The sequence below is a fragment of the Zonotrichia albicollis genome, chromosome 8 (genome assembly GCF_047830755.1).
Source record: "Zonotrichia albicollis isolate bZonAlb1 chromosome 8, bZonAlb1.hap1, whole genome shotgun sequence".
In the NCBI taxonomy this organism is placed as follows: Eukaryota; Metazoa; Chordata; class Aves; order Passeriformes; family Passerellidae; genus Zonotrichia; species Zonotrichia albicollis.
This window is the reverse complement of record NC_133826.1, coordinates 27209146-27221448: the sequence shown is the minus strand read 5'-3', so window position 1 is coordinate 27221448 and position 12303 is coordinate 27209146. Positions and strand designations below refer to the sequence as shown.

General features: G+C 49.6%; 1 protein-coding gene across 8 annotated transcripts in view; it reads left to right on the top strand.

Moving 5' to 3' along the window:
• Window positions 1–503: 503 nt before the first annotated feature.
• Window positions 504–12303, top strand: part of LOC106629549 (uncharacterized) — a 119552-nt gene continuing 107752 nt past the window's right edge. For all 8 annotated transcript variants that reach the window (XR_012581439.1, XR_012581438.1, XR_012581437.1 and 5 more), the window contains exon 1: window positions 504–881. The gene's annotated coding sequence lies outside the window, so the exon portion shown is untranslated. The remainder of the gene's footprint in view (window positions 882–12303) is intronic.

Genomic DNA, 12303 nt, shown 5'->3' with positions numbered 1-12303 from the left:
TGGATGGAGTAGGAATGGTTGGGCTTGCTTGGTGGAGAGTGTTGTAAAATAAAGGGGAGGTTTCTGAGTTTAAAAGTCAGTAACTGGGGGGTGTGAGGCTGGTGAATAATTTGGTGATTCAGGTGGGAACGCAGGCCTCTACCTTCCACTTTTACAAAATTTAGGTCTGGTTTGCATAACTCATTGTGGTTCCTGAAGTCCACTCCAGTATTTCTTTTTAATTTCTTTGCTAACGTTTAGTTATTTACACATAGATATTTAAACAAAATCCCCTCTCTTCACTCACTCACCCTTTCTTCATAAGCGAAATGCTCCTTAATCTTTGTTGCCCTCTGCTGGCCTCCAGGTTTGAGGGGTTGAAGTCAGGAATAAGTAGAGGCTAGTAGAAGTCAGTAATAAGTAAGGTGGAACACTGAGCTGTGTGGGGAAGGAAAGGAGGGTGGGAGGAGGGAAAGGTAATGGGGGTAGAAGGATGGCGAAAAAGTGAAAGTAAAAAAGGGTGTCCGGGGGAGAGTAGTCTGAATTGGGTTATGGGGCGCTGCCCCACCTCACCCATTGGACTCAGCGCGCCGGCCGTGAGTCTGTCTCAAAGCACCGCGGGGCCATGAGCATCCGCCGGGGCTCCCCGTGGAGGAACCGCCGCGGCTTCTCCTGCCCGGGCCGGCCCGCGCGGCGCCCCCCCTTGCTGGTGGCTCACCCGCCCGTCGCGGGCGGGGCCCTGCTGGGGCCGCGGGCGGCCCTTCCCTCAGACCTTCCCCGAGGCGGGGCGCGGGTGACGCGCACCCCGTGGGTGGCCTCGGCAGTGAGCTTCCCCCGGACGCTGTTCGGCGCACTTCCGCCGCTATATAAAGGCTGGCTGACCTGGCTGCTTCTAAGTTAGGGTGAGACGCTGATTCTACCGGCTTGCATTGCGGTTATATGCTGATTAAGAGTCGCCCATTGGTCGGAAGGGGGCGGAGGGCGTGTCGCGGTGTGAGGGTTAAAGCGCAGGCTCATGGCGATGGGGGAGGCGCCGCCAGAGGGTCTGCGCTGGGAGCCGTGGGCACGGGGGCTGCTACCTGCCCTTGACAGGCTGTGTGGGGAGCTGCGGGCATGAGCCTGTGGGGTGGGCTGTGGGGCTGAAACCTGTCCCTGACGGAGCGTGTGGGGAGCTGTGGGCACGAGCCTGTGGGGTAGACGTGGTTATGCAAGATCTAGCCAGCTCCTAAGGGCAGCTCTTTGGGGGGTCTGTACCTTGCTTTTTGGCCTTGCAGAGGCTTTTTGCTGCCCTACAGTCCTTTGAGTTGGTTTAAAGGGGTGTGAGTGTGCAAATCTTTCACCTCAGGGCTTGGACATCCTGCTCTTCCAAGACTGAACATGGTCTATCCTGCTGCTCAGGCAATCTCTTTTTCAGAGGAAAATTATAAATACAGGGGACATTTTTTCATGTGGAAGTTGCAGAGCTGGCAAATAATTTAAAAAATAAATCCTGTGATTTTAGATTTGCTCCTCAGATTTTTGGTTTCTGACTCTTCTTCTATTCCATACACCTTTACCCTGGACTCTTAGTGCAGGGGCTACATAAGGGTTCAGACCAAGACCTGGGGCTGTCTCTGCCATTCAAGCACATGTATAAATATTACTCTTCTTCTGCACTTCATCCCCTTGAAGTTGTAAGGAATCAAAACTTTTCTGAAGTAGAGAGTGCTGCAAATCCCCTTAGACTCAGTGTGCAGCCATGCACGTGGGGTACAGGAGGTTCTTTGCTTGCCTGTTGCTCTCTTGATACCACGTTTGGACATTTGGAGATCAAGGCTCACAGAAGAGTTTAGAGGCTGAATCGGCCTTAACTGGTGCACCTGAGTTGGGTATCAAGAGTCTCTGGCATCTTCCACCCAAGGCTGTCTCATTTTTAGTGAGGGGTGATTTTCCATTAGCTACTTTCTCTATGTGGAAACATGAAGGTAGGGCAGCTGTCTGCTTGGATTGGGAGGGCTGAATGAGCTGATTTTTTTCCTATGGGGCTTTTTCAGGGGTTGGGAATATCCCAAGGAACCTGGGTATGTGGAAAGTTTGCCTGGGAGTTGCTTTTTTGTGGCCTCCCAGTGAACTCGAGGTAAACTGGGACTAAGACTCCCTTTTCCTTCTCCATCCTCCCCCGAGAGCAGTGGAAATGCATTAACATGATGCTAATTGTTAATGTGATGGATGGCAGCAATTAGGGTTTGTAATCCAGTCTCTGCATGTGGAGTGCTGTAGTACAGCCTGGGGAAGCTCTCTGCTAAACACCCTGAGCTGGGATGCAGCATTCCAGGAAGCCCTGGGGTGCTCCTAAATGCTCCTGCCCTTGGAGGGAGTTGTGTGTGTTCCCTGCAGTGGGATAACTATGCCTGAAACAGCAATTTAATTCAGATTTACAGCCCTGTTTGGGTGGGTTTTGCTTCTTCCACCAGCATCCCCCTGGTCAGGGTTTGCTGAGAGGAGGCACATTGCAGTTTGGGCATCTTTGTCCCTGATGCTTCCAGTCTCACGTGGGTCCCGCTGGGCATGGCAAGGCCATGCTCATTTAGAGCTGTTATTTATTAAAAGAAGTGCTGGGTGATGACCCTGTCTCTGTCCCTTCAGCTCCTGGTGACATCAGTGACGCAGCTGGTCCTGCAAGGTCACTCTTGCCCTTTGTTTAATGATCTGCTGGGGGAAACGAGCTTCCAGTGCTCTCTGGAGTGTCACTGGGACATGAATATTGATGAAAGCTCGGTGGTCCTGGTGCTGTCACAGCGTGGAGGGCTCATTTGGAGCTGCCAGGCAGCACGGGGAACTCTGTGATGGAGCGATAATAAAGTGGTGCTGAACTCTGCTCTGAGGTGATGCTCAACACTTGGAACTTGCAGGCTCCTGGCACAGCAGTGAGAGGCTGGGCTGGTGTTTTCCAAAGCAGCATTAACAGGGGAGGGATTCATCCCTCAAACGTCTATGGGCGTGCTGCAGGTACAGGAGAGTTTGTTGGATGCAGCTTCAGGCGGCAAATCATCCGGTTAATGAACCTAATATTTTCCTAACATAAATATTTTCCAAGGTGGAACTGGCATTGGGGCAGATGCAATGCAACATCTCTTGAAATGGTCATTTTGGGCTATTGGTATGGAAATCACTGTAAGAAATGGGATGTGGCTGTTATAGCTATGCAAAGGAGGAGCATGGTTTTAAATTTGCAGACTGCATTAGTCCAGGTAAGTCCCTTCCAGATTCTGCTATTCTGTGAAGAAAAGTCAACGTGACAACTGAGTTATGGTAAACAAAACAGTTTTTTCTTTGAAAAAAATGAGGTATTTTACATGCTAACTTAGAATAGATCATGCAATATGCTGTGCCTTTAAGAAGAGTGTGTTTAATATATCTGCTTGAACGGTAGAGACAATCCCAGGTCTTGCTCTGAACCCTGATGTAGCTCCTGCAGTGAGAGTCCAGGGTCAAGGTGTATGAGGCAGAAGGTTGGTGACCTTTATTTTCCTAACTGTGGAGAAGGATCTGCTTCACTCTTGGTGTAATGCAGATCTGACCTGCTTTTGCTTACAGCAGTATCTTCCCTTCCTGCCTCAGATCTGTTTCTGTCTAGAGAGGTTGCAGGAGAGCCCTTCTGCAGGGATTTCTGCTGGGTTGAGGCCATAGGATGTTGGCAGTGTCTAGGTTTAGTAATGGACACCAAAAGATACACATTCTCCCTCAAAACCTTCATGTAACAGTGCCTGTAGGAGCTGCCTCTTGATCAGGTTTTTGCACTGTGTTATTTTGCTGTACAGCCCCTTGCTACACTGAGGGACTGTCCCAAACCCCTCTGATCAAGCAGAGCATTGCTGTTTTTGCAGGTCCTGGCCAGATGTGGCAAAACTGAGCTCTTGTAGGTTTTTTTTTTTAAGAAAAGTGGATATTGGCTTGTGTGATCTCTAAGCCAATGGCCAGTGGCAGCTGTGTGTCTTAGCAGTGTGGGAAACCTGCTGTAGTAAGAAGACTACTGGGCTGCCTTTGGAAAGGGTGCACATGGAAACAGATACAGTTGGACTTGATTGTCTTAGAGGTCTTTTTCAACCTTAATGATTCCATGACTCATGTTTCCTCATCTTTGCTAGGGCACATTGGACACTGTCAGCCCTCTAAGGATTTCAGGAAAGACTGTCCCATTAAATCCTTTCAGAGCTTGTGCCCATGCACCGGTGTTTCTGGAGCATAATCTGTATGAGTAAGAAGTAGGAGGGGCTGTGAACCCTGAGGGATCTGTGCCACTGCTCTTGGAGATATAAGGGTCTGCATAGTACCTTGAGGATGTGCATTATATTCATGCTGGAGGGAAGGAAGCAAAAAAAAAAAAAGAATTATTATGCTTTTGACAGCGTAGGGTAGGAGTATCACCTTTCCTGACATGTTTGTCTTGAGAGGAGATGGTATCCAGTGGTAGGATGAAGAGAAGTTGCATGCTGTCTGGTGTTAATTACAAAGGGAAAACCACAGGAAAATCAAATGAAATTGAATCCCACTGCATTTGATATTCCCAGAGTTGAAGGCCTCAGTACGTCTCATTAGTTTAAAACCCCTGATGGAGAGAGCTCAGCTTCGAACGGGAAAATTGATATGACATTGAGACCTGGGAGAGGATTAGCTGCCTGCCTCAGAACTTGTCCAGAGGAGTCAAACATGCAAATGTTCCCACAGAGCAGCTCCCTGCAAGAAGGATCCTGGATAATTAAGGCCCCTGGGACCACACAGTTGCAGCGAGGGAGGGAGGAGGTCTGTGTGTCTGAAAAGTCCTTCCACTGCATTCTCTCCATGGGGGAAATAATGCCTGGGCAGTACAGACAAGCCCAAAGCTTTGTGTGTGCTTGACTGCTGGTCACAGAGATGCTCTGTTCCACCCCTCAGTGGGATTTGCAGGTGCTGGATTAGGACTGAACAATGTAGGGTACAGCATTGTTGGACTGATGAATTGCATTATCTGGCAAAGATGTCTGTGGAAGGTGTGTGGCTAAGATGTAAGCCTAGGTTTGGCCCACTGTGTGACTTGAGCTTTTGTGGCAAAGAGTTTGGTTCCATTTTGTGACCCTGCAGCAGTGCTGAAGGCCCAAACACACCCCTGTCTTTAGTGGTACAAGAATCACAACACCGAGGCAATGTGTATAGAGAGGTGTAACTGCTTTTCTGGGGCTCGAGCTGGTAGGAGGTGTTCCCTGGGGAATGCAAGCCATGGGGTGTACTGTGCCTGTCAGTTTGTACCTGTGAGTCTCTGCTTTGGGCCCTGCTGGGTTCCCTGTTGTGATGAAGTGTTCTCTAACAGGGAGAGAGGATATTTCCCATTTTCTCCTGCAAACCCCAGCCGTGCTGTGTGTACTCTTAGGCAAGGTGCTAATGATGAAGAATCCACGACTTGGCAGCACACCAGGGTTTTCAGCTTCTGAAAACAAAATGTGTTGGTGCACTGGCTGTGATCTCTGTGGCAGGTGGAGCTTGCACACCATACCAGCATCACTGTGCTCCTTGTGTACTCAGAGGGTTGTTTGTGGCTGGGACATTGCAGTCCTCAGGCAGGATTACTGGAAAAGGCCTGGCAGGACCCCTTTCTTCCAGCAGGCTGATGGAGGCTGTGGAAGCCTGCAGGAATCTGGCCATCAGCATGATGCCTCTTTGGGCAGAAGCTCCTGCCCAAGTAGCCAGGAGGTGACAATCTGTGCATCCCTCTGGCACAGGCTTTCTCAGAGGGAAATCATGTCTCTTGTTGAAGCAGTGACCTGAGGCAGGGATCCTCCTCACCCATCTTCTGCCTGTGTCTCTCTCTAGCCTGCTTAAAATAAACAGCCCTTCAGATTCTCCCCTGGAAGAGCAGCTCCAGGGAGGAGCCCCAGAGGAGAACACTTGTCCCAGCACAGGGCATCGCTCACGCTTGATGTTGCTGCTGGAGAAGATGTTGGCAAGAGCAAGGAGCTGTGCTTTATATAACTTGGTGTCACCGCTTCCCTCTGAGGGTAGTCTAGGTCAGTACTCACCAGCTTGGGAAAAGCATCAACAAGGAGGACTTGAGACGTGGATAAAATCACCCAAGAAGATGATTAGAAGGTTATTGTCTCCTGCAGGGTAAGAAAATATTGGACTTCAGGTTTAAATCAAATAGCTTTACATGTTGTGTGTGTGGAGAGACCTAATTCAGCCTTGGAAATGTGTTGTCCTGGGATGTTGTGGCGGCCAAAAAATATCACAAACCTTTAAAAGTGAACTTGGCAATTTCATGGCAGATAACTCTTGATGATGGGCTTAAACACAGCCCTGAAGCAATTTACAGCTTGGGAGTTTGTAAGTGCTGGGCTGCTTGGAGCTGGAGAATCATCCTGGGAAAACACTTCCAACTTCTCTTTGGTTCTTGCCATTAGCATCAAGCCCATTTCCTGTGGGAGACAAGGCTGAGTTAGAGGGGCCTACAGTCTCTCGGCTGTTGGCTTTCACAAGTGGACAAAGGTGGGTGAGTGACCCAATCACACATCTTCTGAAGTGAGAGCCTCCTTTTTTGGGATCAAAGGGCCATTTTGGGTCTAGCACTGGTGCCACGTGTTCCTCAGTACGGGCAGATGCTCCAGTGGCTCCTGCGGTGCCCACGCCTGCCTGTGCAGGAGTGGAAGTTGTGTTTAGGGAGTTGCTTGGTGACAGTTCCTCTGGGAAGGTTTAGAGAACCAAACAGTTAAGCAGTTTTAATAAAAATGTATCAAAATTTGTAAACATATGTATCACATCTCTTTGATAATGAAGGAGCAGTTAATAAGTATTTGCAATCAATGTTCCTACCTGGAAGCTTTCCCTGAAAGCATTTCTGAGGCTGCTCAAACAACCCATTTATTTCTATCATTTTAACAACCTGTTTTCTCAAGGCAATTGAAATTACTTGCTCAAAGAGCTGTCTCCCCTCCTCTCCACCTACGACACGCTCTATTTTACAAAGCCTTGGCTCAGGCTCTGCCTTCTGCCTGTTTCTTGAACGGCTGGGGAAGATCCTGGAATTGGGGCTGGCTGGGATCCTGCTCTGCTGGAGGTGTTGGCAGGGCAGGTGGGCAGCTTTGGGTGACAGTGATAAGCTGGGCTGTAATCACTCACGTGGGGATCCCTACCTAAAAACCAGCTTATGGGGGAAGCCAGGAGCTGCCTTGATGCACAGCTTGGGTGTATGTGTGCTCTAGAAATACTTGCACTGGCTGGAGGAGCCTTGGTTTGGCAATGTGGGGAGCAGGGCACTCCTTCAGCTGTTCTTTAGAATAAAATGATGTGACATCCCACTGATGTGTTCTGAGGACTTGTAGTACATTTCTTAGTCCTCTGACCTCTGTGCCTGGTGCTTTCAGCATCTTGATGAGATGTTGTTGTGTTATATGAAAACCATATATCGTGGTTTTCCTCTGGCACAGAGGTCCAGGGCCCTACCTGCTGCTTCCAGCATGTGTGGGCATCATGTAGGTTTGAATTACTTCTTTGGGCTGTTGGATCAGTGTTTCTTCCTCTTCGTAGCAGTGTGTGAGTGGGTGGCTGGTTCTCAGAGCACTGATGTGCCTTCTTGAAGGCTGGAGGGTTAGTTGGGCTTGGTGCAGGAGAAGTTTAGGTCTCCCAGCCTGGGCACATCCCAGGACAAAGCTTAATAGGTCAGTGTTGAAAATGCCTGTTGTAGAAGCAGCTTACTTTTGTCTAAGAAGAGATGGCAGGTGATAACTGAGAGCTTCAGCTTCCAGGGTTCTTCCCCACATACTTCTTGCAAAGATTTAATTTCTCAGGCTGTACTGGTGCTTTGCCTTTCCCTGGGAAACTGGGAGCCACGTGGTTCTGACATTTTCTCATTCCCTGGGGTTATTCCCTGTCCTGCTCTCTGGGGCTGTGTTAGGGCTCTGCTTTGTGAGATAATTGATAGGGCTGTCAGCCCCCGTGTCCCCAGAACCTGAGAAGACAAATAGTCCAACACATGTAGCCACCTTTGCAGGTCCTGGGGCCCCGGCAGGAGCCAGCAGGGTGACGGATGGGCTGACACAACTGGGTCAGCACCAATGTCAAAGGGGTGGAAGCTGTGCCTCCTTCTCCCCTCTGCTTGGCACCCCAGCGCCTCTGGGCCAGACAGTGGCCACTTATCACCCCTTCCTGCAGTGCCTGCTCTAAGCTGGCAGCACCAGAGCCTTGTCTGGAGGAAAGACACGAGTCACAGTCCTAATGCTCTGCTGTGGAGCTGCCATCTGTCCTCTCCTTGGATGCTGCTGCCAGGGCAGCCTGGGAACATAACCCAGAGCTGAGGCTCTGTCAGACAAACATCTGGTTAGCCTGTGCTCTGTGCCTCTGCCTTCCCAGCACACCGTGGTGCTGTGTTCCCTCAAATTGGTGAGCTTCATGTACCTGCACATACAGATGTGGATATATATCCTTTTTTTTAGAATTCCAGCTCTGTGCTTTGCATCTTAATGCTGCTTTCCTTGCCTAGCCTCCTACAGCCTCTCCTCTGTCATCAGGAGCAAGCTTCTGTGCTGTGGGAAGGGTTGCTTGTTTGGAGAGGACCGTGCAAATAATCTCATGAGTTTCTCCCTTTATGGATGGGTGAGGAAAATTTGGCAAAGTGGCTGCAAGTGAATCTTGTGAGTGTTCTGGGGGGATGAGCTGAGAGCCCTGAGCCAGTCTCAGTGTGCAAAATCCATTAGCCACGAGCAGAGCTGCTTCTGGACTCAGCATTCAGTACCTGTTACGGCCTGAATTAGTCCCTAATTTCTGTCCCTTACAGTTAGAATTACTCAGACATTTCTTTTTGAGACGGGATATTGCTTCTGACTAAATACCCTAAAGCCATGGCTCTACTGACTATTAAATTGTTCTCAGGAATGCACTGATCCTCTTGTCTCCGGGTCAGTGTAGGCTGGTGCTGTCATCTGCATGCTGCTGTGGGGTTGGAAGAGGTGCTTTGCTTTGCTGTAGGCAAGCAAATGCTGAGACACATTGGAGGACTCGATGGCTGCAGGTTTAATAAGATCAATACTACCTCTGGAAAAGATTATATGGTATACTAGGCAGCAAATAGAGCACTTCTGCTGGATTTGGAACCGTTTATTGAGTCTAATAGGGATGGTGAGGTAGAGGGGATGTAGCTGGAGTGAATTGCACAGTCGCAGTAGCTGAGACTCCCACATTAAGGGTTTTGCAGTCTATTAAATAATGGAGTTAAAATCAAAGTAAATGAGGAAGTTTTGTCCAAGAAGTCCTACCTGCAGCCACATCATCAGCCAAAGAACAGAGGAGAAACATGCTGCCCAGAAGAGGAGTGCTTGCTCCTGTATCCATTGGCCTGTGCCACCTTCCTGAAGCCTTGAAAGATGTCAGGAAGAGCGGAGGGATGTCTGTCAGGCTCCTGTCAGGACAAAGAGCCAGTCAGGGTGGAAGCTTGGAGATCCTCCTCTTCCTACCCAGCAGGCTGTTGGCTCTTCCACCCACAGCTGGCAGGTCCAAAGTTGTTTTGTGCTGTGGGACATCCCTTGTGCCACACTGGGTGCTCTACAGCCAGGGTTAATGCTGCTGCCCAACACAGCCCACAGTGGGCTGGCATGAGTTAAGGAGCAGCATTGGGGAACTCTGCTGGCTTGTCTGAGCTGCCCTTGTGCTGCCATCACCTCCTGCGGTGTGCCCTGCAATAATTAGCTGTAATCAGACATGAGCAATAGCCTGCCTGGTCACCCCCCCTGCTCCTGGGGAGCACGGCAGGGCACCCGACTCCTGTCATTTCTCTGGTGCTCTGTCCAGTCTCATTTGAAATGCCTTGCAGGATGAATTACAGTTCTCCAAGGGAATCTGCAAAACAGGATCACAGGCCAATTGAATCCATCTGCAAAATGCGGGAGGATGATGGATCGCCCTATGGATGGATTCTGCTCACCCCTTAATATATTTTTAAAATTTTATTTTAAAACTCTTGGTGAGAGTAAGAACAACAAATGCTTGAGGAACGAGGAGCTGGATCAGGCCGTGCTGACTAAAGGTGGGTGATGCAGAAGGGAAGTAGGGAAGCAAGGAGAGATTCACACTGTCTGCTGGCCAGTCTGGTCCCTCTGAAAGCAGGCCAATCTATGGGAGTGTTTCATGGCGTAAAATGTGCTGGGACAGACTGGAATTACCACCCATGGGGAGGCTTTAGGGACAAATAACAACCTGCCCAAGCCAATCAAAGCAGTTTCTAGTAGGAGCTGTGCAGGTGCTGTGACCCACGTGGATGTTGCAGGTACCCTAGGGCACAAGGGCAGCTGAATGCAGCTCTCAGGATCTGATTTACAAATTCCTGGCTGGCTGGCCTGGGAATGTGGCCAAGGTCACCCATGTTGGCCCTGGTGTGGTTGGACTGCCAAGGAAGAAGCTAACCCCCCTGCACTTTGGGTGGATTGAGTTTGGGCTGGTGTTACTGAGCTTCCTCCTCCTCCGGCTGGGATGCTCCAGCCATGGCCTGAGGGGGAAGGGAAATGAATTAAACCCATCTTCAGACACGTTTGTATTGATTCTGTCACTTTCTTGCTGCTTGCTGACAGGTGATGGATGGCTCATAATGCGACTGGCACAGTACATTACGTTTCCCATCCAGGGACTCCTAAATCATTTCAAATTTTCAAATTCCCTAATCAATATTTTATCAGTAGCAGAAGAAAGCGGAACAGACCCATTTCTCAAGAGGTAGAAGAATGAGTGTGTGTGGATGCGTGCCTGCATATACATAGGCATGGGAGTTTGGGTATTTATAATCACAACTAAGGCACCCTCAGTATAACAATTATATCTGCAACCTGAAAAATAAATACAGAAGTAGGACCAGGAGTGATGCTTACATTTAAGTGACTTCAGGATGAAGTAAATTAGAGATTTGGATTTCTGATATGAGCATGGAGGATTAATGCCATGTGGGCTTTGCACTCATTGCTTAGCCGGTTGCTCCAACCTTATGCAGGGTGCAGGGGGGTTGAGGCAGGTGCAAACATGCCTCATTTTTTGGGGAAGGAAATTGGATTTTCAAGCACCTCTAATGCAGCAGGACTCAGATCTCTCACATGGCACTGAAGCAGTAATGGGGAAATATCCCTAGCAAGCCTGTCTGGAGCTGGCTTACGTGGCCTGGATGGTTGTTTGTCTGGCACTTTAACCAAGCATGGTGCTGCTTGCTTGGGACTGGGCTGGGCAGAGAAGCATCCTGTTGCTGCCATGGTGCGTTGGCTCCTGGGGCACTGGAAAACTAAATGGGAATGTGCCTGCAATGATGTGTGCTTGAAATGGTCCTGAGCCAACAGGGTGTGCCTTTCTATGCCAGTGCTGGCACTTCCTGCTGCACTAGGATGGGATTCAGGTGGGGCTGGGCGAGGACAGAGAAGGAGGGACTGGGGCATTTCAGAGGAGATGCAGGTGGACTCCATGATGTTAGAATACTGTGTGGAGTGGCTGGCTCCAAAATGAGTCCCAGATTCAGTGACTTTCCATGTCTTCCACACTGGGCTTCCTTCACCAGTAGCTCCCAGTTCCTGCCTGGCATCTGGCTTTCTGCTGAGCTTTGGGAGGGAAGAGCCCAGGGAAGAAAGGAGATGGTTCCCGCTGTTGTAGGAGTGTGGTTTCTGCAAAGAGGAGGCAGCACAGAGCTTTGTTCTTTCCCCTCCAAAAGATGATCCTGGTGAGACAGCTGGAGTCTGCCCCAAAGATGGCTGCTCTCCTCAAATCTTTCCTGTCCTGGTGGTCCTTCCTTTGTGCTCCTTGCATGCCCTGACCTCACTGCTCCACAATCTTTCTCCATCCAATTACTCATTCTCTTAGACTCTTGTTTTTTATTCCCAGGCTGGATGTTTTCCAAGTAAAAGATTTATTCTTAAGCTATTTTTTCCTTCCCTGTGAAGAGAGCTTCCAAACAGCACAGATGTGAAGCTAAACATAACCTTCCTTGTTACTGTCACCTCTCCTCAGCGTTTGCCTGGCTGATCTGGTGTTGCTTTGCTTCCAAGTGTTATTTCACAGCTCAGTTGTAGCTTGCTGCTGGAATACACAAGGCAGGCTTGCAGGGGGGAGCAGGGCTGCTGCTCCTGGGGGCACAAGGTGGAGCTCCAGGGTGGCACTCAGACCCATGCTGACCTCCAGGCTGGGTGGGCACCCTTAGCCCTTTGGGCTGGTGTGGTGGTGTGGGCTGAATAACACGAGAGTCAGGTTCTCCTTCTAGAGGTAGTTTAAAAAACTGCTTTTTACTCACAGAAGAAACTTCTGTGCCTTTCCATCCTGACCTCTCTGTGGTCTAGGGCAGACACACATTGCTCT